The 15,167-nt window shown below is 40.5% G+C and overlaps 1 long non-coding RNA gene across 1 annotated transcript; it reads left to right on the top strand.

Moving 5' to 3' along the window:
• Positions 1–12,008: 12,008 nt before the first annotated feature.
• On the top strand, positions 12,009–14,797 carry LOC106609010 (uncharacterized). Its single transcript, XR_001329624.2, has 3 exons — positions 12,009–13,636; positions 14,024–14,086; positions 14,254–14,797. It is a non-coding gene; the product is annotated as an uncharacterized lncRNA (long non-coding RNA).
• The last annotated feature ends 370 nt before the right edge of the window (positions 14,798–15,167 follow it).

Below are 15,167 nucleotides of genomic sequence, written 5' to 3'. Positions count from 1 at the left end.
CTATTCTGAGGTCAAGACAGGGAAGACCACAGGCAAGACCCATTCTACAGGTTGGCAGTCTGTGAAATCTAAATGTGTGTTTTTGGAGTTTCAAAAAAGATGCTGAATAATCGAATTCCTTAATTTGTGACTGGACATATCCATTTTCAGAAGCGACTGGACCTGTTGATGTGACCTATGCTGAGGTTGACCTTAAACAGAAGGCCAAAGCCAAGAAGAAGAAAGGTAAGACTGGACATCCCTCCTTCCATATTCCCCCTTTCATATTCCCTGTATCATAACCTCACATCTCTGACCCCATATTGACTAGCTGCATAATATTCTGAATATAACTGTTATATTATTCTGATGTTTTATCCTCACCCCGTACAGAAACAGCAACCCCACCTGAGGCAGATTTGGTCTATTCTCAATTGAAGCCAGGTACAGCCCCAGGTAAGACTAATAGCCATATGCTATTGATACTTAATATGATACTAATATGGAACTAATTCTCTGATATCAACGTATAATGTATCTATTTAAAGTATGTCTCTTTGTTTAATTCTTAAGAGTTTATTTGACTGCATGTCCACAACAACTTTGTGCGGTGATATGTTGCAGGTCCTTGAGGGGGTCAGAGATGGAGGGATGGAAGGATGGGGGGATAGAAAGTTGGAGTGATGGAAGGATGAAGGGACGGAGGAATGGAAGGACACACCATCAGAGGAGCAGAAGGAACCCGGAACATGGATTTTGTACGCTCAATTCGCACAAACACACATGCCAAAACAACTTGTACATTAAGGAGTTCTTACTTATTTTATTTACTTATTTTATTGTATTTAAGCATGGTTTAATTGTGTTTCACTGTAACAGCTTTTTTCTTTGCCTTATGGTGCAATGATGATGCATCTTATCTGCAGCTACAGCATTTGTATCTGCTTTGTATTGTGTTTTGAGTTTTATTGTTGATTTATTCAGATGATAGAATAACATATTTGTATATTATTCACATTTTCTTCTAATGGCCTGTACTTTTACAATGTCTTTGCATTGTGCTTTTTAATAAACTATTTTTTTATCCACCAGATGGCATGAGTGCTTTCTTACTGTACATGGATATTGTCATCGTCAACTTTTCCATAAAACCTAATTTGGTTAAAATTCCTTTCATCCTAGTATAGATCTCAGGCTCCACAATGTGTGAGTTAAAAGGCAATCTGCTATTTCTGCATCCATTTTTGGACTTAATTATATCTACCCATTGAATCTTGAAGAATATAACATAAATGCCCCAAGAACAAAGTTCAAAAGCTGCACCCCATCAGCTGAAGACCCTTAGAGATTTTTAGAATTGCTTCTTGGGGAAGAGTGTGCCTGAAAATAACAGTTCTTCTCAGTTTGATGATGTCATATACTCTGCAGGAGTTCTGAGAATCTAGTAACCTACATATGAATGACTGCCAGTTCTCCCATATTGCCTCCTCATCCTACAGACAGGTGTTAGGTTCTTATTTTTCAGAGTAAATCACTCACGGATACTAGAGAAGCTTTGACCAACTTTAATTCTTCCCAAAGGTTCTGTACAGCTGTAATCAGACACCAAAACATTTCTCTCCATCACAGTTATATACATCCTACTTAAGACACTCCCTCTCTCCAATCCTTACAGTTTATGCCCAACAGGAAGAAGGTAACCAGATACTACACCCTGATTACTCCCTTAAGGTGACCTGACCTCAACCCCTCACCTCCTGACCTCAACCCCTCCTTCACCTAATCCACATATATCCATCTGTCTTCCCTATATCAACACGTCACTCTGCTCTCCTCCATCAAACACATTTCAATGCCTTCTGGCTTTCTACAGAGAATCCTTAACTTCTGACATAAAACCCATTCTCTACCACTCTTTCTATTCAAGGCTTCTTCTCTGTCATTTATTTAATATCTCAATGTTCAAAGTTTAGCTTACTCCAACACAGGTAAAAATGATTAATGACATTGGTGTATGACTCTGACTGCTATCTTCAGTGTCCCTGCATGGTCTGGAAGGTCACTGTTCCAGTTAGGGGGTTTATGTGTCTGTGTTTATGTCTATGTGGTCAGACAGACAGCCGACAGCCAGCCAGGTCATTGTCACTGCTCCTGAGAAACAGTCACAGGAAGTGGCATCACCACAAGATGTTACCTGAAACGTAGAAGGGGGGCCTCTATCATTAACATGGGACCCACTACCTTCTGAAAAAGTTGGCAGGTGTTTCATGTCCCTCAGTCACACTGACCTATGAGCATGCAGATGAAGTCATGCAAACACTTCTGCAGGTATATGAAGCCTAGAGGAAACTGCACCGACACTGTTATAACATTTTTGCTCTCTCACTCTCTCTAACCTCCACACACACACTCTCTCTCCCCCTTGCACTTTGTCTTTCTTTCTCTCTGTCTCTGTCTCACTCTCAATCTCGCTCTCTGTCTTTCTCTCTCATCTCCCAAGCCTTCTATCTCCCTACTTTCTCTTTCTCTGCAACATTGAGTGGTCTGCTCACAAAGTAACAAAGCTACCGGTATCTGTGAAACATCATTACCATTTTTTAAATTTTATTTCACCTTTATTTAACCAGGTAGGCAAGTTAAGAACAAGTTCTCATTTACAATTGCGACCTGGCCAAGATAAGGCAAAGCAGTTCAACACATAAAACAACACAGAGTTACACATGGAGTAAAACAAACATACAGTCAATAATACAGTAGAAAAATAAGGCTATGTACAATGTGAGTAAATGAGGTGAGATAAGGGAGGTAAAGGCAAAAAAGGCCATGGTGGCAAAGTAAATACAATATAGCAAGTAAAACACTGGAATGGTAGATTTGTAGTGGAAGAAAGTGCAAAATAGAAAGAGAAATAATGGGGTGCCAAGGAGCAAAATAAATAAATAAATAAATACAGAAGGGGAAGAGGTAGTTGTTTTGGCTAAATTATAGATTGGCTATGTACAGGTGCAGTGATCTGTGTGCTGCTCTGACAGCTGGTGCTTAAAGCTAGTGAGGGAGATAAGTGTTTCCAGTTTCAGAGATTTTTGTAGTTCATTCCAGTCAGTGGCAGCAGAGAACTGGAAGGAGAGATGGCCAAAGGAGGAATTGGTTTTGGGGGTGACCAGAGAGATATACCTGCTGGAGCGCGTGCTACAGGTGGGTGCTGCTATGGTGACCAGTGAGCGGAGATAAGTGGGGACTTTACCTAGCAGGGTCTTGTAGATGACCTGGAGCCAGTGGGTTTGGCGACGGGTATGAAGCGAGGGCCAGCCAACGAGAGCGTACAGGTCGCAGTGGTGGGTAGAATATGGAGCTTTGGTGACAAAACGATTAACCATTAACCACACAACCAGCAGCAGCTAGGAAACACATGCTCCAAAACCACCACCATCAGACTGATCAACACAGTGACACACCGCAAACACACCCACGTCTCATCGTCTAACGCTCAAGCTGAGTGAAGGGTTATTTTCAGAGAGCAACTATAGAATGTGACTTCTTTTTCAGCTAATATACAGGAATTATTTATAGAATAGCAGCCCTCATCAAAAAGGAAGTCTCTGTCCTTTCTCCTCTCTACTCTTTCTTCTCTGTGTGTTTTGGATAGTCAACTGCTAGCTATCAGTGACAGTGATAGATAAGGACATGTAGCCAGAGGAAACAGTCATACAACACCTTAAAGAGATGTCCGGTGGTCCTTTCTCCTGCTTCTCTAAATAGGGAATACTACTTATCCTACTCTCTACCTTCCAGTATGGTAAGTATCGTTACTATTTTTATATATTTAAACATTTTAAATACAAAATAAACGCGATGCAACCATCAACGAGAATGACACAAACAAGATTAAAAATGTATCCCCATTGTCATCCTCTTTGGAAAAAAAATACAGAAGGCTTAAGTGGCTGCAGCATTCTGTAATGACCGATGCTGGAGTCGAGAAGCAGGTACGGGGAGTTCAACATTTAATGAAGAACAGACATGAAACAAGACAGGCACAGCATCAGCACACGGGAAAACAAGGACATGACAATCAATGCTGCAGCAGGGAATAGAGCGGGGAACCAGATAGATACAGGGGAGGTAATGACAGAAGTGATTGAGTCCAGCTGAGTCAAATAATGCATGTGACGGGGGAAAGGCAGAGTGTGTAATGCTGGGGAGCCTGGCGCCTTTGAGCTCCAGGGAGGGGAAGAGGGAGCAGGCGTGACACCTATAGGGCATCTGTCTCATATTGGCAACACTGGCTCTGGTGTGATGGTTTTGAGAGTCTCTAATGAAATTTAAATAATTGGATTAATAATAAAACAAATTAAATGCCCTGCCCAACAGCTACACTGACTATGAAAGAAAAATCCTGCAGCCAAATCTGAAGATGGAGAATCACCAGAAAGCTGGGTGACAGTGAGAGGTGCGAAGAGCTGTGTGTGTGTGTGTCTAGATGGTAAAACATGTGTTATGCTAGTCCCTCCAGGTTCTGTTGTCTCCATCTCTCTGCTGCCCAGGCTGCTGTGTGGTCTGCTGGCGGTGTCTCCCTTTCTACTGGTTTCCATCATGCTTATGGCTTGATATTCTCCTTCTTTATGTCATTCTCTTATATCCTTGTCATCAAGTAATGTTGACTCAAATGGTTCATTTCAAATGTAAATAGACAAAGTGCCCAGGGACAACTTTTTCTGATAAATTTCTTCTATAGAAATCTTCAGCCCTCGAAAAGGCAAACAAACCTTCATTACTTCTGAGGGATTACATGTTAGGGCTGTGCAGTTGGACGAGCAGTTGAATCAGTTTAACTCTAACGCTACTCTCCATCCATTATATATTTCTAACGGCAAAGTGTTAAACAAATCTAAATATATTTTATATTTGAGATGAAAGCATTGCACACTCTTGGCATTCTCTCAACCAGCTTCATGAAGTAGTCACTTGGAATGCATTTCAAGTAACAGGTTAGCATTGTTAAAAGTTATTTTGTAGAATTACTTTCCTTCTTAATGTGTTTGAGCCAATCTGTTGTGTTGTGACAAGGTAGGGGTGGTATACAGAAAATAGCCCTATTTGGTAAAAGACCAAGTCCATATTATGGCAAGAACAGCTCAAATAAGCAAAGAGAAACGACAGTCCATCAATACTTTAAGACATGAAGGTCAGTCAATCCAGAACATTTCAAGAAATTTAAAAGTTTCTTCAAATGCAGTTGCAAAAGCCATCAAGCACAATGACGAAACTGGCTCTCGTGAGGACCGCCACAGGAAAGGAAGACACAGAGTTACCTCTGCTGCAAATAAATGGTTCACAGAGTTCAATTTACAGACACATCTCAACATCAACTGTTCAGAGGAATCAGAGTGAATCAGGCCTTCATGGTCGAATTTCTACAAAGAAACCACTACGAAAGGACACCGATAAGAAGAAGAGACTTGCTTGGGCCAAGAAACAAGAGCAATGGACATTAGACCGGTGGAAATCAGTCCTTTGGTCTGAGCTGTCTAAACTTGAGATTTTTGGTTCCAACCGCCGTGTCTTTTGTGAGACGCGGAAACGGTGAACGGATGATCTCCGCGTGTGTGGTTCCCCCTGTGAAGCATGGAGGACGAGGTGTGGGGGTGATTTGCTGGTGACGCTGTCAGTGATTTATTTAGAATTCAAGGCACACTTGACCAGCACGGCGACCAAAGCATTCTGCAGCGATACTCCATCCCATATGGTTTGCACTTAACGGGACAATGACCCAAAAACACACCTTCAGGATGTGTAAGGACTATTTTACCAAGAATGAGAGTGATGAAGTGCTGTGTCAGATGACCTTGCTTCCACAATCACCTGACCTCAACCCAGTAGAGATGATTTGGGATGAGTTGGACCGCAGAGTGAAGGAAAAGCAGCCAACAAGTGCTCAGCATGTGTTGGAACTCCTTCAAGACTGTTGGAAAAGCAATCCTCATGAAGCTTGTTGAGAGAATGCCAAGAGTGTGCAAAGCTGTCATCAAGGCAAAGGGTGGCTACTTTGAAGCATCTAAAATAGAAAATATATTTTGATTTGTTTAACACTTTTTTGGTTACTAGGTGATTCCATATGAGTTATTTCATAGTTCAGATGTAGAAGATAGTAAAACTAAAAACCCTGGAATGAGTAGATGTGTCCAAATTTTTGACTGGTACTGTATATGGGGGGTGTGTTGTATGTTGTATTAATTCTCACATGTCAAGTAAAAAGTGATTCCCAACATCATTGTATATCTTTAAAATATAATTACATTTAAGGACATATTCCTTTTACGGTCTGTATTACTGAGTTGAAACAATGCATTTACATCTTGAACATTCCTATACACTTGTTATTATGTTGTCACGTTCATTGAATAAATAAGCGGACCAAGGCGCAGCGTGAGTAGAGTTCCACATATTTATTATTATTAAAGTGAAACTTACAACTTACAAAACAACAACAAAGATTTAACGAACGTGCCAATACGTAGCGCACATAGGCACTAACTATAAACAATATCCCACAACGCAGGTGGGAAAAGGGACACACTAAGTATGATCCCCAATTAGAGGCAACGATATTCAACTGCCTCCAATTGGGAACCATACTCACACACCAACACAGAACTATAATAACTAGAAAACCCCCCTAGTCACGCTCTGACCTATTACACCATAGAGAACCCCGAGGGCTCTCTATGGTCAGGGCGTGACATGTGTAAAGCAACACTTTCTAACAAAATCTCTATGCACCATATTGCTGTCAGTCTTCTGTAAACCACATTTAGATTTGATTTCTACTGATATGAACCCATACAGAAGTGCTTCATGTCTGTACTAATATGATGACATGGAGAGAGGAAGGAATAAGAGGACAGACACAGTAGATTGAGGGGTTATGTTGTTGCTATGTGACCAATGCCCCCTCCCAGTTGAGGGGAGTGATGAGCTCTACAGCAGAGTCTCAAAACTCAATCGCTGGTTGAGTTGTGAGACTCTGAACTACTGAACTCTATGGAACATACTCAATCACTTTTTATAGGTACTGTTTTTACATTTGCAATCGCAACAAGTGATCTGCTCAGACCGCAACCAAGGATCATCAAAAGCCGTGCTATAAATTCTCTGACAACCACAAGATTCCGAAATGCCCTTCCAGACTCCCTCCACCTACCCAAGGAAGTCGGAATACAAAAATCGGTTAACCCCCTAACTGAGGATCTAAATTTAACCTTCCGTAATACCCTAGATGCAGTCGCACCCCTAAAAACAAAATCAACATTCCAAAATGTATTTTCAATAATATCGCAAAGCTAACTAAAAATCAGCATTCAACAAGAAAGGATGGTTTTCGCTTCAGCAGTGATGAATTCATGAACTTCTTAGATGAAAAGATGAAGATCATCAGAAAGCAAATTACGGACTCCTCTTTGAATCTGCGTATTTCTCCGTATCTCAGTTGTCCTAAGTCTGCACAGAACTGCCAGGACCTAGGATCAATGGAGACAATCAAGTTTTTTAATCCTATCTCTTGACACATTTATGAAAATAGTCATGGTCTCTAAGCCCTCAAGATGCATAATGGACCCTATTCCAACTAAACTACTGAAAGAGCTACTTCCCGTATTTGGCCCTCCTATGTTGAACATTATAAATGGCGCCCTATCCATCGGATGTGTTCCAAACTCACTAAAAGTGGCAGTAATAAAGCCTCTTTTGAAAAAGCCAAACCTTGACCCAGAAAATGTGTAAAAACTATCAGCCTATATCGAGTCTCCCATTCCACTCATACATTTTAGAGAAATCTGTTGCGCAGCAACTCGCTGCCTTCTTGAAGACAAATAATGTACACGAAATACTTCAGTCTGATTTTAGACCCCATCATAGTACTGAGACTGCACTCGTGAAGGTGCTAAATAACATTTGAATGGTGTCAGACCAAGGCTCTGCATCTGTCCTTGTGCTCCTAGACCTTAGTGCTGCTTTTGACATCATCGATCACCACATTATTTTGGAGAGATTGGAAACCCTAATTGGTCTACACCAGTGGTTCCCAAACTTTTTATAGTCGCGTAGCCCTTCAAACATTCAAACTCCAGCTGCGTAGCCCCTTCTAGCACCAGGGTTAGCGCATTCTCAAATGTTGTTTTTTGCCATCATTGTAAGCCTGCCACACACACTATACGATACATTTATTAAACATAAGAATGAGTGTGCATTTTTCTCACAACCCAGCTCGTAGGAAGTGACAAAGAGCTCTAAAAGGACCAGGACACAAATAATAATATAATAATAATCAATGATTTTGCTCTTTCTTTAACCATATAAACATATAAAACCTTATTTGTTCATCAAAAATTGTGAATAACTCATCACATGTTAATGAGAAGGCTGTGCTTGAAAGGATAACTCTGCAATGTTGGGTTGTATTAAATCATTTCCCACACACAGTCTGTGCCTGTATTTAGTTTTCTTGCTAGTGAGGGCCGAGAATCCCCTCTCACATCTTAACAGCTTGATTTGGCAAGGGAGGATACTCTGAGCGCAGCCAAATCCAGAAATCTGGCAGGGGCTTCTGATTAAATACAATTTTCACAGTACCGCTTGTTGGCATTTCGATGAGTCTCTCTTGTTCAGATATCGGTAAGTGGACATGAAAGGGAGGGAGGGAGGGCATGAAAGGGCTAACGAATCCAGCTGTGTGTGTCATCCGTTTAGGGAAAGTACCTGCATAATTGTACACCCAACTCACTCAGGTGCTTCGCTATATCACATTTGACATTGTCCATGAGCTTGAGTTCATTTTCACACAAAAAAATCATACAACGGTGGAAAGACCTGTGTGCTGTCCTTGTTAATACAGACAGAGAAGAGCTCCAACTTCCGCACATAGAATATAGTTGCTGAGAGCCTGTACTTCTAGATTCAGGCATGAAAAAACCTCACCCAGATACGCCAGTTGTGTGAGAAACTCTTCATCATGCAAGTGGTCAGACAAGTGAAAATTACGATCAGTAATGAAAACTTTAAGCACGTCTCTCAATTTTAAAAAATTTGTCAATACTTTGCCCCTTAATAACCAGCGCACTTCTCTATGTTGCAAAAGCGTTACATGGTCGCTGCCCATATCATTGCAAAATGCAGAAAATACACAAGAGTTCAGGGGCCTTGCTTTAACAAAGTTAACAATTTTCACTGTAGTGTCCAAAACGTCTTTCAAGGTATCAGGCATTCCCTTGGCAGCAAGAGCCTTTCGGTGGATGCTGCAGTGTACGCAAGTAGCGTCGGGAGCAACTGTTTTCACTCGCGTTGCCACTCCACTATGTCTCCCTGTCATGGCTTTTGCCCCATCAGTACAGATACCAACACATCTTGACCACCAAAGTCCATTTGATGTCACAAAGCTGTCCAGTACTTAAAAAATGTATTGACCCCCCCCATAAATGTAATGGACATATATCAGGAGCTGTGCCAGGTCCGCCACATCTGTTGACTCATCCAGCTGTAACGCATGGAATTCACTGGCTTGTATGCGAAGCTGTAATTGTTTCAAAACATCTCTTGCCATGTCACTGATACGGCGCGAAACAGTATTGTTTGATTAAGGCATTGCTGTAACGGTCGTTGTATGTAATGGACCAAGGCGCAGCGGGTTGATTGCTTTTATTTGAACACTGAAAAACAAAACAAAACAAGAAAACGAACGAACGAACGAACGAACGAACAGTAATGCAGGCTACACACAGCTATGCAAAAACAACTTCCCACAAAACCCATTACAAAAACACCCCTCTATATAGGACCTTCAATCAGAGGCAACGAGGAACAGCTGCCTCCAATTGAAGGTCCATTAAATAACCCTAAACATAAAACTAAAAAGACTAGACCAGAACATAGAAATATACTAACATATAACATAACCAAAAACCACGGAACACTCTAAACAAATACCCCCTGCCACGTCCTGACCAAACTATAATAACAAATAACCCCTTTACTGGTCAGGACGTGACAATTGCCTGTATAGTTTTTTGGGCCTTTTCCCCCAGCAATGTTCCAGCCATATCCGCGGTAGCAGGAAGAATTAAGTCCTCCACAATAGTATGGGGCTTGCCTGTCCTAGCCACTCTTTAGCTCACCATATAAGATGCTTGTAGCCCGTTCTTATTAATGGTATCTGTTGCTTTTATACATGTCTTACTACTCGAAAGTCGTCTTAATTCTCGCTCAAAAAACTCCTGTGGCTTATTTTTCAAACTGGCATGTTTTGTTTCTAAATGTCTGTGCAAGAGTGAAGGTTTCATCGAGTTGTGAGATAGTACTTTTGCACATATAACATACTGTGGCTGAGCAAAGGCACTACTCCCAATATAAATGAACCTCAAAACAATGGAAATCTCATCATATTTGCGCCTCTTTGAGGATCCAACGTCCCTGTCTGTTCAGTTCTTACCCGGGGTAAAGGGGCAGTAGCTCTTCGGGCTGCATCAGATTCACAACTGTCAGTGTCCATGCTAGCTGGTCTAACAATAAATGTAGAATTACTGATGCTAGCATTGGATGTGCTCGTGGAAGCAGAACAACTTGTGTCATTGACAGGTGCAGGTGTAGTACTGCTGGTAGTATTAGTAATACCAGTAGAGCTGGTATGTGTCTCTATGGATGCGGGCCTCACTTTTTTTTGACCACTAATTCTCTCGTTCCCGCTCCCCCCCTCCCCTCCCCTCCCCCCAGGAGGAACTGAGCCCTTAATGGCCATGTACTCTTATAATCTCCACCCGGCACAGCAGAAGAGGTCTGGCCACACCTCAGAGCCTGGTTCCTCTCTAGAGTTTTTCCTAGCCACCGTGCTTCTACATCTGCATTGCTTGCTGTTTGGTGTTTTAGGCTGGGTTTCTGTGAAGCACTTGGTGACATCTGCTGATTTAAAAAGGGCTTTAAAAATAAATTTGATTGATTCGTTTTGATATTGTGATCCAAAAAAATGTGGAGTAGTTACAAGCATGTCCCTGAAGGGTGCGATAAGAAACCCCAGATGTTTACCATAGGATACCAACTAAAGGTGAAGTCTGTAACTGCTTTCCCCTGTAACCTTTCTCTTGGTTTCTTCACACATGTTGTACACGTGTCCCATACTCTACAACAAACCACTTAGATATTTTTAGAGGTAAATAGTTAAAGAAAATAGATTCATGTATTCAACATGTAATGATGTGAAGCTGAATGAAACTCTAGACTTTAACCTGGAAACCCAGTTCCCCAGTTACAGCTTTGAAACTCCTCCCATCTCTGGTCAGTGGTAATAAATAACGCAAATAAATCAAAAGTTATTTGTCACATGCGCCGAATACAACAGTGAAATGCTTACTTACAAACCCTTAACCAACAATGCGGTTTTAAGAAAATACACACAAAAATATATATATAATGCATATAAAAATGTATTATTAAATAAGTAAAGCAAATAATTTACAAAAAGAAAATCAAGTGAAAAAAGTAAAACAAATAATGACTAAAATAAACAATAGACAAACAAACAATATACACACACACAAACAAACCACACAACACACACACACACACACACACACACACACACACACACACACACACACACACACACACACACACACACACACACACACACACACACACACACACAAACAACACACACATAATACAGTACATGAACAACAGACCTGATACACATCACATACTGTATACAGACAAATTGAAATACAACACAATAACAAACATATATATGTAGACAGTAGCTAACTAAATGTATTACTTATAACAGAACCATCTGAGGTGTGTGTGTGTGTGTGTGTGTGTGTGTGTGTGTGTGTGTGTGTGTGTGTGTGTGTGTGTGTGTGTGTGTGAGAGAGAGAGAGATGTGAAGGGTGGCTGGAGATGTCCATTTCCATTGTGCCCCAACAGAGGTTTGCTGGCTTGGCTTGCCAACTGACAACTGAGTGAAAGTTTGAGGGAAGTCCTACACTTACATATCTATTTTTACATTTCTCAAGAATCTTTCTCTCTGTTTTTCTGTGTATGGTGAAGTTTTTGTGATCTAAGCAGACTGTCATCATATAGGAAGTAGAGAGGTTTGTTAGAAGGACTGTAGTTGTAGAGAAAGTCACTTGTCTGTGGGGACAGAATGGAGCACACCTTGCTCTGTTTGCTACTATGTAAGTACTGAGTTAGTGTGTTTGTTTATGAACACTAATTACCTGATTTACTAAGAATTTAAGGGAAAAAGGAATAAGACATTAATCGAAATGAAGACAGTTTCATGCTTTAGCTTTGTTTATGGTGTTTTAGCCCTTATTGGGAAAATATTAGTAAATGGCACTCAAAGGAAATATCAGCAAATATGGTGTAGATATGAAGAAAGAAAGTGACCACCCTACTACATCGATGTTGCAACACTGTGAGAACCTGAGCTTGTATAGCCGATGCCATGCAGACCTGGTTAGTGTGGTGTGCATTTAACCAGGTCATCACTCAGGAACTAAAGAGTGGTGCTAACTCAGTGGTTGCAAAATGTGCTGTCAATGACAATGAATATAAAATGTAATATGTGTTGGATGTGTTGTTGTATCAAGTTGTGATTATTGTAAATGGTTGAGGGTTCCTTTGCTACAGTTATAGTAAACTGTGTTAAGAGATTAACGAGTGGTGTTTTGGTGTTTTTGGTCTCTGTACACTCTCTGTGTGCAGAACATGGGAAGTCAGCGGCCATTTAAAGCTGCAGTCCGTAATTCAAACTCCCACAAAATGGCCACCCTGACACTTTTTGTTGTATATGGCTGAGGGATGGGGCTAAGGAAATTCATTAACGAGAGTCTTGTCTTTAAAATGGTGTAAAATAGTCATATCTATGAGAAATTGAAGTAATAGCATTTCTAAGGTATTTGAATATCGCGCCACGGGATTACACTGGCTGTTGAGTAGGTGGGACGCAAGCGTCCCACTGGCCCAGAGAGGTTAACTGGGGCTGTACCTGGCTTCAATTGAGAATAGACCGAATCTACGTCATGTGGGGTTGCTGTTTCTGTAAGGAATGAGGATAAAACATCAGCATAATATAACAGTTATACACAGAATATTATGCATCTAGTCAATTTGGGGTCAGAGGTGTGTGGTTATGATAGTGGGAAAATGAAAGGAGGGATGTCCAATCTTACCTTTCTTCTTCTTGGCTTTGGCCTTCTGTTTAAGGTCAACCTCAGCATAGGTCACATCACATCCAGTTGCTGCTGAAAATGGACATTTCCAGTCAATAAATTAAGGAATTAGATTATTCAGCATCTTTTTTGAAACTCCAAAAACACACATTTAGATTTCACTGACTGCCAACCTGTAGAATGGGTCTCACCTTTGGTCTTCCCGGTCTTGACCTCAGAATAGACTGGATTTTCTTCTGGATCAGCTGTCATTTCTGAGGAGGAGGAGAGAATTTGTTCATTTTTATCAAATTTGATGAGTAAAAAACACTGCTACATTTTGTATTAATTTATGTGACAGTTGAGAATTTCTTTTCTTTTTCTTGTCCAACTTTTTGAGTTGAATCTGTGCGCACATCACTTGATCCAGCAGTAGCAGCACCAGCATCTGAAATATACAGGTAATACACTAATATCTCTACTTACTGTTAATATGTTAGTAATATTAAACATATGAAGAACAAAAGCAACAACAACTCTATACTGTATTCATGCTAAAGTTAAAATACAGGTAGCCTAGTGGTTAGTAACCAAAAGGTTGCTGTGCCAGTAACCGAAAGGTTGCTGGATCTAATCCCTGAGTTGACAAGGTAAAAATCTGTCATTCAGCCCCTGAGCAAAGCAGTTAACCCACTGTTCCCCAGGTGCCGAAGACGTGGATGTGGACATCCCTCCTTCCATATTCCCCCTATCATAACATCACACCTCTGACCCCATATTGACTAGCTGTATAATACTCTGTATATAACTGTTATATTATGCTGATGTTTTATCCTCACTCCTTAAAGAAACAGCAACCCCACCTGAGGCAGATTCGGTCTATTCTCAAGTGAAGCCATGTACAGCCCCAGGTAAGACTAATAGCCATAAGCTATTGATACTTATATGATACTAATATGGAACTAATGCTCTGATATCAAAGTATACTGTATCTATTTAAAGTATGTATCTTTGTTTGATTCTTAAGAGTTTGTTTGACTGCGTGTCCTAAACAACTTTGTGTGGTGATATGCTGCAGGTACTTGAGGGGTCAGGGATGGAGGGATGGAGGAATGGAGGGATGGAGGAATGGAGGCATGGAAGGATGGATGGATGGAGGGATGGAAGGACACAACATTAGAGGAGGAGTAGAAGGAACCCGGAACATGGATTTTGCACTCTCAACGCACACAAGCAAACAAACACACACAAACACACACACAATAACACCTTGTACATTAAAGAGTTCTTACTTATTTTATTTACCAACAGATATATTATTTAAGCATGGTTTAATTGTGTATTACTTTAACAGCTTTTTTTAATTACATGGATTAATGATGATGGATCTTATCTGCAGCAACAGAAATTGTATCTGCTTTTTGTTGTGTATTGAATTGTAGTGTTTTGTTGTAAATTTATTAAAACGTATTATCTTCGATTTATTATGTCTGTCATTCAGATCATAGAATAACATATTTGTATGTGAATTTCCAAAAAGTATTATTCATGTTTCCTTCTAATGGAATGTACTTTAACAATGTCTTTGCATTGTGCTTTTTTAATAAACAATTTTTTATCCACCAGATGGTATGAGTGTTTTCTTACAGTACATGGATATTGTCATCATCAACTTTTCCATACAACCTAATTTGGTCAAACCTCCTTTCAGCCTAGTATAGATCTCAGGCTCCACAATGTGTGAGTTAAAAGGCAATCTGCTATTTCTGCATCCATTTTTGGACTTAATTATATCTACCCATTGAATCTTGAAGAACATAACATAAATGCCCCGTGAGCAAAGTTCAAAAGCCGTACCCCATCAGCTGAAGACCTATTGGTATTTTCAGAATGACTTTTGGGGGAAGAGTGTGTCTGAATAGAATAGTTCTTCTCAGGTTTGTGATGTCATATACTCCGCAGGAGTTCTGAGGATCTAGTAACCTACGTATG

This window comes from Salmo salar, chromosome ssa07, assembly GCF_905237065.1.
Source record: "Salmo salar chromosome ssa07, Ssal_v3.1, whole genome shotgun sequence".
In the NCBI taxonomy this organism is placed as follows: Eukaryota; Metazoa; Chordata; class Actinopteri; order Salmoniformes; family Salmonidae; genus Salmo; species Salmo salar.
The sequence above is the reverse complement of the archived record's forward strand: the minus strand, read 5'-3'. Positions and strand labels throughout refer to the sequence as shown.